Source organism: Danio aesculapii, chromosome 24, assembly GCF_903798145.1.
Source record: "Danio aesculapii chromosome 24, fDanAes4.1, whole genome shotgun sequence".
NCBI lineage: Eukaryota > Metazoa > Chordata > Actinopteri > Cypriniformes > Danionidae > Danio > Danio aesculapii.
In genome coordinates, this window is record NC_079458.1 from 33,154,115 (window position 1) to 33,164,540 (window position 10,426).

A 10,426-nucleotide genomic window follows, 5' to 3' on the forward strand; every position below is an offset into this window, starting at 1 on the left:
AACATAAAGCAGCATAACGAGCTGTTTGTAACATCTAAAAATCAATGGAAGTAAATAAGACCGGAAGTCTCGAGCCAAAAAGATTTCAATGGCGGCACACGCATATACAGGAAGAATAAGTTCTATAAACACGTCTGGTTTGTTATCCTTGTGAGGACTTTCCACAGACATAATGTTTTTTTTTTTTTTATACTGTATACTAGGTATGGGCCGGTATAAGATTCTGATGATATGAAAACCTTGGATAAAAAATTTAATGGTTTTACAGTATGACAGTATTGTGATCACTGCTCTAAAATATGTTCTTCACAACTTTAGTTTCCTATTGAACACAAAATATTTTATTTTAAGAAACATTTCAAATTTTTTGGAACAGTTAACAAGTCAGGCTAAATAATTAAAATAGATCATTGTCTTCTGCTATCTTTACTATTTTACAAAACACCGTTTTCTTCACAACTTGAAAAGGCATGTTTGGATATCTTTCTTTTCTTTGGATGTAAAGTAAGTAAGCCACTCCACTGTTCAGGCGCATAGCACATAGGATGCACATACAGCAGCAGCATAGGATGTTGGTTTATAAGTGATTTGTTTGTCAAATGTTTGCTAAATCATGTGCTGACCAGTAGCTTTTCACATAGAGGGTCCTTTTCTGCTGGAGATACTGTTGCTCTAAAAAAATAGCAAAAATAATAGGAAAAAACATGTATTAAAAAAAATAAATAAATAAAAAATAAAAAACATACATATAGTTTAGGAAGTGGTATAACTTTTTATATTAAATTTTAGCAGTTTTAAAACCTTGACTTTTCCAATCTGCGATTAACTTGGTTATCGTCCCTTGTCTACTGTATATACACAGTTTTCTATCCCTTCAAATTTTTCAAAAGTTTTTATTCTGTATGATTTGTGAACTTGTTTTCCTATAGGGCCATCAATTTAGTTCTCCACAGTGAAACAAGTCCCTAGGAGTCTGTATGCTTTCAGGTTTAAGTCTTTACCAGGATATAAAAGAGTGAAAAAATACACACACACAAAAATACGGTGTATGGTAATTTGACCTTGCTTCGCCTCAGTATTAAATGATTAACCAGTTCAGTCTGATGATTACAAGTTCAAAAGAATCTGGAGTTAATGCACACAAGCCGAGTTTGCTACTGGTTAACAGCACGTCAGCAGCTTACTCAGTGTGTACAGGTGCAGCGCTCAGATGATCAAGGGCTCTTTTAGACATGCTGCCTTCCCATATAATTAAGCACACTACACATCATCTCATTTGAGAGAGACTGTTACCCTCTGTAGAAGTCTTTTGTCCATAGTTAATATTTTCCTCATGTCAGTAAGGTTATTATCTAACAGCGAATCGGGTGTCGAATAGTTAAGGTGTGACCAACTCTGGTTCTGGAAACCCCTCACTGCAAATGTCTGAGTATTTCCCTAAATAAACTATTGATTAAACACTTCAAGTCCTGAAGAGAGTGTATCAGACACAAGACTCATCCAAACTGTGGATTGTTGGCGAAACTCCAGACACATGGTTGGGAATTCCTGCATCAGGCTATATAATATGAAAAAGGGTCTTTAATATGAGCACTGCGTTCAGGAAATGCAGGAGAGATGCTTGGCTGACTTTTTTTCATGTGCTTAATTTTACAAACTCACTATAGCAATTATTTCAAGAGTTTCTTAGAACGCAAACCATAAACATAATGAGACCTGGCACCAAAGGAAAAGCGTGTTCAAAAATTCTAAGTATTGTAGAAGGTTTCGTAAGTGGCTAAGTGCTAAACAAATATTATATATCACTCTATCAGCAGAAATAAGGTTAGCAGCATTTGACTTCTAAGAAATTAAAAAGTAAACTTACCATTATTACATCACATACTCAAACATACTTTGCTGCTTTCACACTAGCTTCTCATGTGCATGCAATGTCAGTGTGAAAACTCACTCAAAAACTCACTCAAATGCACCGGCAAACTGCACCCAAGTGATTGGAGTTATGATTTGTTATTAGAATGATACAGGTACAATTGAATGTTACTTGTGACATTTAATTTCTATCATTGTATTTTCCTTGACATATTTAGTGTGCAATCAGGCATTTCCCTTTGTTGCTTCACTTTAAGTTCTTTGCACAATACATTACACCCTAGCAACCAGAGCATACACAAATCTGCAAAATAACAACCACCTACCTGTGGTTGAACATACCAAGTATACCATACTGTAGCACCAACCACACAGCACACCCTATGTGAAAAAAACAAATAAATAAATAAATAAATGATTGTATCATGACATTGCATTTTAATATATGAGCAATATCACAGAGGTAGCAATGCAATTTGGCTGTATATCGGCACTGATAGGAGGCACGCGTTGGCTCGAGACCGCAGGCTGAGTGCCTTAGTGTCCCACCATATACAAAAGATATACAGCCACATCTACGAGTGCGATATTGCGTTTATACAACAGTTTGGATGGCACAATCATGTATATAAAAAGGAAAATCAAACATGAAGAATATAAAAAAAATTTATATGAGGAACTACTTTTTTCCACCATTAATTCACATTTGCAGCTGACGTCAGGAGAACAGCACTAACATTCTTTAGAGCTAGTATTTGAATGATTCTCTAGCGTAATATTTAACGTGATGACAAAACAGGTGATTTTCCACACATTTTAAAATTATATGGCTGAACGGAATAAAATGCCATCAGTCTAGGTACATTTTTCTGTTGCAATCTGGATATCACAATAATTAACCCCGAAAAAGCCAAAGCAAATCAAACACTACCAGATTACTATGGTATAAATACAGCACTACAATATACAAAAAAGAGAGATCGACTTAGAATGTCACTTGTAGTTTAAATTACGCTGAGTTTTTCTCCCCTTAGGGTTTATTATGCGGTCTCTGTTGCCATCATGTGGCAGAATGTCAACCATCTTTGTTCTGCTCAATGATAGGCCGATGGCCGCCAACGCACTGTATCACTGAAATGTAAAAATCAGCAGTATCCTTATAAACAAGCTGCATATTGCAATCTAAACAACTACATTCTTGCCTAAAACTCCCCAAAAGTACATTATGTTGTCTAACAGCAGATATTTGTCAAACTGTAGTGAGTTTATTGATTTGCAGTCACTGTACGTGGGCGGAGTAATACACAAGGTTGAAGAGGCTGTATATATATATATATATATATATATATATATATATATATATATATATATATATATATATATATATATATATATATGTGTGTGTGTGTGTGTGTGTGTGTATGTGTGTGTGTTACTTTACTGCAGAAATTCTTGTAAACAGTTTTTGCTAATTTATATAATTGTATATAATATAACTATTGCAAAGTAATTTGAATCATTGAACCAATCTCATAATTTTTTTTCAATATTTTACTGGTGCACAATAAATTGTTACATTTCAGCAGTTGTGCTGCAGTGATTTAATCGACCTTGTAAAATGCAATAACACCCCATTGAGGCTAATTTGTTTTAAATTTCTCACAAACATATAGATCCATGAGTTGATCAAGCCTGCCAAGTTTTATTCCGATCTGACTCAGTTAACCTTGTCTAATAGTTGCAGAAATTTCATTGGTAAATGGAGTCTATTTTTTTAAGATGCACCAATGCCCTCAAAGATGTGAGTTCTAGCATAGACAAAACCACTGCAGGGTTTTTTCCTGAACAGGAAAATTATGAGAATTATGAGGTGTCCAAGCTACCTTCAACTTTTGACAAAAGTCGGGCAGGCATTTATACAGACAAGCTCCAAGTGATGCTCAAGCACCTGTCATTTTGACCTTTGGGTTGATTAATGACATTTTTGCTTTACATTTTTTGTATACATATTGTATTATAGTTTATATTCAAGTATGGCCCATGTTATCAGTTCTCAACCAATACTTTGGCAAAGTACTAATTTCTCTGGTGATAGTCATGTAAAGACGGATGTAATGTACTGTAATTTACTGACATTTCGTCAAAATTTTCATCAACTTGCTCATAGTGAGGTTTAATCTGTGCTTCTCTGTGTCATGCCTTTTGACTGTGGCAGACTTTATTTCACAAAGTAAATGCGAAATGAGTGAGTATGCGAGGGCTGGATCAAATACTTGATTCTCCAACCAACTTCTCTTTTTCTGCTGTTCATGGAGAACTTCCCTAAACATTATTTAGCATGTCTGCCATCCATAATTGTTTTGTGCAGTGTTCAAATACCAAAATTTTTGTCACAGAATACAAAGAGGCCAAATGCCAATCAAGATACCCTATATTAGGCTGTTTCATGACGGATTGCTACAAGTAGATGAAAGAAACTGTAGGGTAAAAGTGCCTTAGAATGCACTGATACAATATTTACATTTTTCTCTGATATCTACAAAGAACATATGTGGCATGGTTAAGTGTAACAATTCTCCAGAAACTGTTTTACATGCCTATTTACAACCCAGGGAATTTCCCCTATGATGAAAAAGTCTATTTTTTACCTTATTTAGAAGGATTGCAAGCTCTGCCCTGATGCTCCTGGATGTTCACACAGCATGCTGCACTCTGAAATACAAATTAGATGTCAAAAAAAAAAAAAATCAGCTTTTTTAGTTTTTAAAGAAATCAGCTTTTCTTTAAATTTGAGTTTCTCAGAAATATGACTTTCTAAGTCTCAAATTAAGAACAGAAAAAAATATATATAAATATAAACTTTAGCTGTTTTTTTTTTACAGAGAGGGCCCTAAATTGTCTAATTAGACCCCCTTATTTAAAAGTTTAGATTAGGCTATATTAATATATTTATATTACTATATAATTTAATATAATTTAATCAAAAACAATTGTGAGGTGAACAACCACATGCTTTCAGATGGAGCAGCGTTTACAACAGAGTTTTAATACATTAGACTGGGCAAAACCATGTTTAAAATCGAAATAACGTTAATTGATAATGCTAATAAAATAAATAAATAGCCAGTCTGTCATAATGACAGTTGCTCATTTCCCTGTGTAGAAACATTAACGTTGTCGCTGTCGCCACTGGCTTGCATGGTTTGGGACTTAGAGCTGCGCATCATCCATGAATTTGCTTTTCAGTGTTTGGACTCTCATTAGTGATAATTAAACCACACTGAACTGAGCTAAACTGAACTGAACTAAACTGAACTGACACTGTTTCAATTTACTATAATATTTTATGTGAAGCTGCTTTGACACAATCTACATTGTAAAAGTGCTATAGAAATAAAGGTGAAAGTTAATGTTACATGTTAAAATACCACATTTAATAACATGTCTGTACTCCCAACTCACTTCACAACTTCAAATAAGTGTTTGAAATAAACCTATACTTCAGCTCATTCTGAAGTCATGCGGTTATTAGTCACGCTGAATTAATGAAAGCAGTTAAATCAATCTTTAGCCTAGATAGCATGACCGCTAAAGCTAACGCCGCCTCTATGACAATACTGGGATGGAGTTTAAAATGCGTAATGTGATTGGTTAATACGTGCATCACGAGACCAAGTTAAGTAACGTAAGTAACTGTTAAGTCAGTAAGTAATGCCAGCAATACCTTTTTTATCTCCATATAGAATGAAAGTCTCTGGTTAAATCTTCTGTTTATAATGCAACTATGGCATTACCAGGGTTTCGTTTTTGGGTTTCCGCACAAGGGCGACCTCTGGCCTTCCTTCGGAGATTTACTACTGAACACACTTCCGCGCTTTCTTGTCAAGATAGTCAACACCTGCTTGAGAGCCGCAGGTAAGATCAATCGCTAACGCGATTTTTTTTCGATTAATTGCCCAGCCATGTATATAAACATATGTGTGTGTCATGTATCGTGTGCAGTGTTGAGGAAAGTTAATTTTGAAAGTAATGTCTCACAATATTGAGTTACTCCCCCAAAAGTAACTAGTTCCTACTTTTTATGTACTGTATGCATTACAGTACTTTTAAGTTACTTGGTACTTTTTCTTACTTGGCTGAGGCTTGATCAGATCATATTAAAGAGATTCTTAATAGGTAATATTTTCACTTACTTTAATTTATCATTTTATTTTACGTAAACATTGCTAGTTTTTTAATAAACTGTATTTTGTCGACCAAGTCAATACTTTTAGATTAAAATGTACTTAATATTTATTCATTCATTCATTTTTTTTCCGGCTTAGACTGTTTATTCATCTGGGGTCGCCACAGTGGAATGAACTGCCAACTTATCCAGCATATGTTTTACGCAGCAGATGCCCTTCCAGCTGCGACCCATCACTGGGGAACACCCATACACTTTCATTTACACACATACACTACGGACAATTTAGCTTACCCAATTCACCTATAGCGCATGTCTTTGGACTTGTGGGGGAAACCGGAGCACCTTGAGGAAACCCACGCGAACTTGGAGAGAACATGCAAACTCCACACAGAAATGCCAACTGACCTAGCCGAGGCTCGAACCAGCGACCTTCTTGCTGTGAGGCGAGAGCGCTAGCCACTGCGCCACCATGCTGCCCGTACTTAATATTACTAGTTGTATTTGCAACGATTAGAAAACATTAAAAATTGTACAAGTAAATGTAATAATATTTATCTATTTCCTCTCAGTTAATTTATTGCATACCTTTAGCAATCCTTGACATTTTATATTGCAATTTAACACTATGACACTACATTTATTAGATTTTACCACACCAAAAATGACTTTTTATATTTTTATTATATATAATATAAGTTATAAAACTTATTATTGGCCTCAGTTAATTCTATTCACTTTCTGTCAAAAAGTACTGCAGTTAAATATACCCAAAACAAATTATATTTCACATTTAACCACTATAGAGACCGACACTACTGGATGAACTCTGTATTGATCAAAATGTTTACACTGCAGTCTTCCACAGAGGTGATTTAAATCAAATTTGTTTCATAATCAGTGAATTTTGCGTTTTTTGATCTGAACCGAATCAACATTAATCTGACTATAGAGCTAAATAATGACACTGCCGTTAATGTAGAGCTTCTTAACAGCAAAATTTTAATTCAATAAACAGGTTTTAAAACAATCGGTATTCACTAAAGCGCTTTTTCTTGACCTGCTTTGTGTTTTTAACCAGTTATCAGAGAGATTCACTGTTTATAAGTAAAAATACAATCAGCCGTTGTCAGGAAATGACGCGGGAATCTCCTCAAGATGTCCTCTAAATACTCCCTGTGGTCATTGTGTTCTGAAGATCAAGTACTCATAATGACCTCAGGCCAGTTTTTCCAATAATTTGAGGTGTCCTTTCGACAATTGTGTCAGTAACATGCACAATACGACCACTAAACTAGAGATGCTTTTCCATGCCAGGCTCGTTCACACAATCTTTCCTCTTTTCTTTATCACAGTGAGCAGGCACGGCGCATTCAAAGAAAGCAGAAAATTCTCTAATAGTCTTATTCCTCTCTTTAGCATGCATATTAAATATATCACGGCAGACACAGCCTTTGAGCAATCCAGCCTGTAAAACACTCAGTACACACACACATCACAGCTGTAGTTTTTACTCAGATATCAATAACTGTGTTCTAAAACCCAGTCACTGCCTCATTCTACAGTTTACATAAGCAGCGTTCTACTGCATATTTTTGCTTCTTTTTATTTGGTCCTTGGGTGACAAATAATGAATACTCTAATGTGCGTATACTGTACAGCTGAAATCTAAATTATAAGCCCTTTTGTGAAATTGTATTTATTTTTTCAATTTATCCCAAGTGCTGTACTGCTGTTTAACAGAGAAGTTTTTTTTAAAACATAATAATTTTACTAATTAATTTTTAATAACTCTAATGTCTTTTGTCTTTACAACGATGACAGTAAATACAATTTTTCTAGTTATTCATCAATATACTAATATTCAGCTTGAAGTGCAGTTTAATTTAACTTCACAGAAGGACTAATAATTTTCCCTTCAGCTCTATATTAAGAGGGGCGGCATGGTGGTGGTTAGCACTGTCGCTTTACAGCAAGAAGGTCGCTGGTTTGAATCCCGGCTGGGTCAGTTGGCATTTCTGTGTGGAGTTTTCATGTTCTCCCTGTGTTTAAGTGGGTTTCCTCCGGGTGATCCGGTTTCACTTACAGTCCAAAGACATGTGGTAGGTGAATTGGGTGAACTAAAATTGGTGTGTGTGTGTGTGTGTGTGTGAATAAGTGTGTATTGATGTTTCCCAGTACTGGATTTCAGCTGAAAGGGCATCTGCTGTGTAAAACATATGCTGGCATAGTTGGCGGTTCATTCCGTTGTGGAAATCTTTAAAATAGACAATAAGCCAAAGGAAAATGAATGAACGAATTAATGTAAATTAAATGTGCTAATTATTTCATCACATAATGGATGCATTAGTTTTAAGTTTAAGTTTTTAGTTTTAAACTACATTTAAAGCACTTCTGTGGATATAGTTTTTGATTTAATTTGAATTCTTTTAAATTAGAATTTGAATTACTTTAAATTTATATTCTATTCTATTCTATTCTAATTTGTACATTCTAAAGTACACATTCTAGACCGCATACATTCTTTTTTGTTGTTGATTAAGTTTTGCATTTACTTAAAACAAACAGTAATAACATTGAGCTTTACATTAGGGCTGAACAATTTATTGGTATTTGAGTATCAATATTGAAATGTGTAATAGTCACATCACAGGATTAGATTATTTATTAGCGCTAAATATATTATTAAATATTATTTTTATATTATTGTATTCAAATACAGTACATCCGGAAAGTATTCATTTAGCGCTTCACTTTTTCCGCATTTTTTTATGTTACAGCCTTATTCCAAAATGGATTAAATTAATTTATTTCCTCAAAATTCTACACACAATACCCCATAATGACAATGTGAAAAAATATTTTTTTAAATAGTTGCAAACGTTATTAAAAAAAACCCAAAACTGAAAAATCACATCTATAGAAGTATTCACAACCTTTGGCATGAAGCTCTAAATTGAGCTCAGGTACATTCTGTTTCCACTGATCATTCTTGAGATGTTTTAGAAGCTTAACTGGAGTTCACCTGTGGTAAATTCCGCTGATTGGACATGATTTGAAAAGGCATACACCTGTCTATGTAAGGTCCCAGGGTTGACAGTGCATGTCAAAGCACAAACCAAGCATGAAGACAAAGGAATTGTCTTTAGACCTTTGAGACAGGATTGTCTCGAGGCACAAGGCTGGGGAAAAATACAGAAAATTTTCTGCTGCTCTGAAAGTTCCAATGAGCACCGTGGCCTCCATTATCCGGAAGTGGAAGATGCTTGGAACCATCAGGACTCTCCCTAGAGCTGGCCGGCCATCTAAGCTGAGTGATCAGGGAAGAAGGGCCTTAGTCAGGGAGACGATCAATAACCCGATGGTCACTCTGTCTGAGCTTTAGCGTTCTTCTGTGGAAAGAGGAGAACCTTACAGAAAGACATCCATCTGTGCAGCAATCCACCAATCAGGCCTGTATGGTAGAGTGGCCAGACGGAAGCCACTGCCCACCTGGAATTTGCCAAAAGGCAACTGAAGGACACTCAGACCATAAGAAACAAAATTCTCTGGTCTGGTGAGACTAAAATTGAACTCTATGAAGTGAACCCCAGGCGTTACATTTGGAGAAAACCAGGCACAGCTCACCACCAGGCTAATACCATCCCTACAGTGAAGCATGGTGGTGGCAGCATCATGCTGTGGGGAGACATCCTGAATAAAAACCTGTTTCAGAGTGCTCTTGACCTCAGACTGGGACACTGGTTCATCTTCCACCAGGGCAATGACTCAGTGCATGCCGCCAAAATATCAATGGAGTGGCTTCACAAAAACTCAGTGAATGTTCTTGAGTGGCCCAGCCAGAGCCCAGATCTAAATCCTATTGAACATCTTTGGAGAGATCTGAAAATGGCTGTATACCATCGTTTCTCATCCAAACTGATAGAGCTTGAGAGGTACTGCAAAGAGGAATGGGCAAAAATTCCCAAAGACAGGTGTGCCAAGCTTGTGGCACCATATTTAAAAAGACTTGAGGCTGTAATTTCTGCCAAAGGTGCATCAACAAAGTATTGAGCAAAGGCTGTGGATACTTTTGTGCATGTGATTTTTCAGGTTGGTTATTTTTATTAAATTTGCAACAATTTCAAAACATTTTTGAGGAAATAAATGAATTTAATCCATTTTGAAATAAGGCTGTAACATAAAAAAATGTGGAAAAAGTGAAGCGCTATGAATACTTTCCGGATGCATCCCATTTATACAATGATAATCTTGTTATTTTACATTTGATTGTTCAATTTCTATATTGAATTTTGTCAGACTCCCAGAGCAAAAACAAAAGTGAAATAAACACTGTACTTTTGTACTTTTTAATATTTTATGCAGATG

General features: G+C 35.5%; 1 long non-coding RNA gene across 1 annotated transcript; it reads right to left on the reverse strand.

Moving 5' to 3' along the window:
* Window positions 1–2,196: 2,196 nt before the first annotated feature.
* On the reverse strand, window positions 2,197–5,675 carry LOC130218322 (uncharacterized). The gene is made up of 3 exons (XR_008835936.1): window positions 5,597–5,675; window positions 4,521–4,584; window positions 2,197–2,253 (listed from the first exon to the last, which is right to left on the reverse strand). It is a non-coding gene; the product is annotated as an uncharacterized LOC130218322 (long non-coding RNA).
* Between the last annotated feature and the right edge of the window lie 4,751 nt (window positions 5,676–10,426).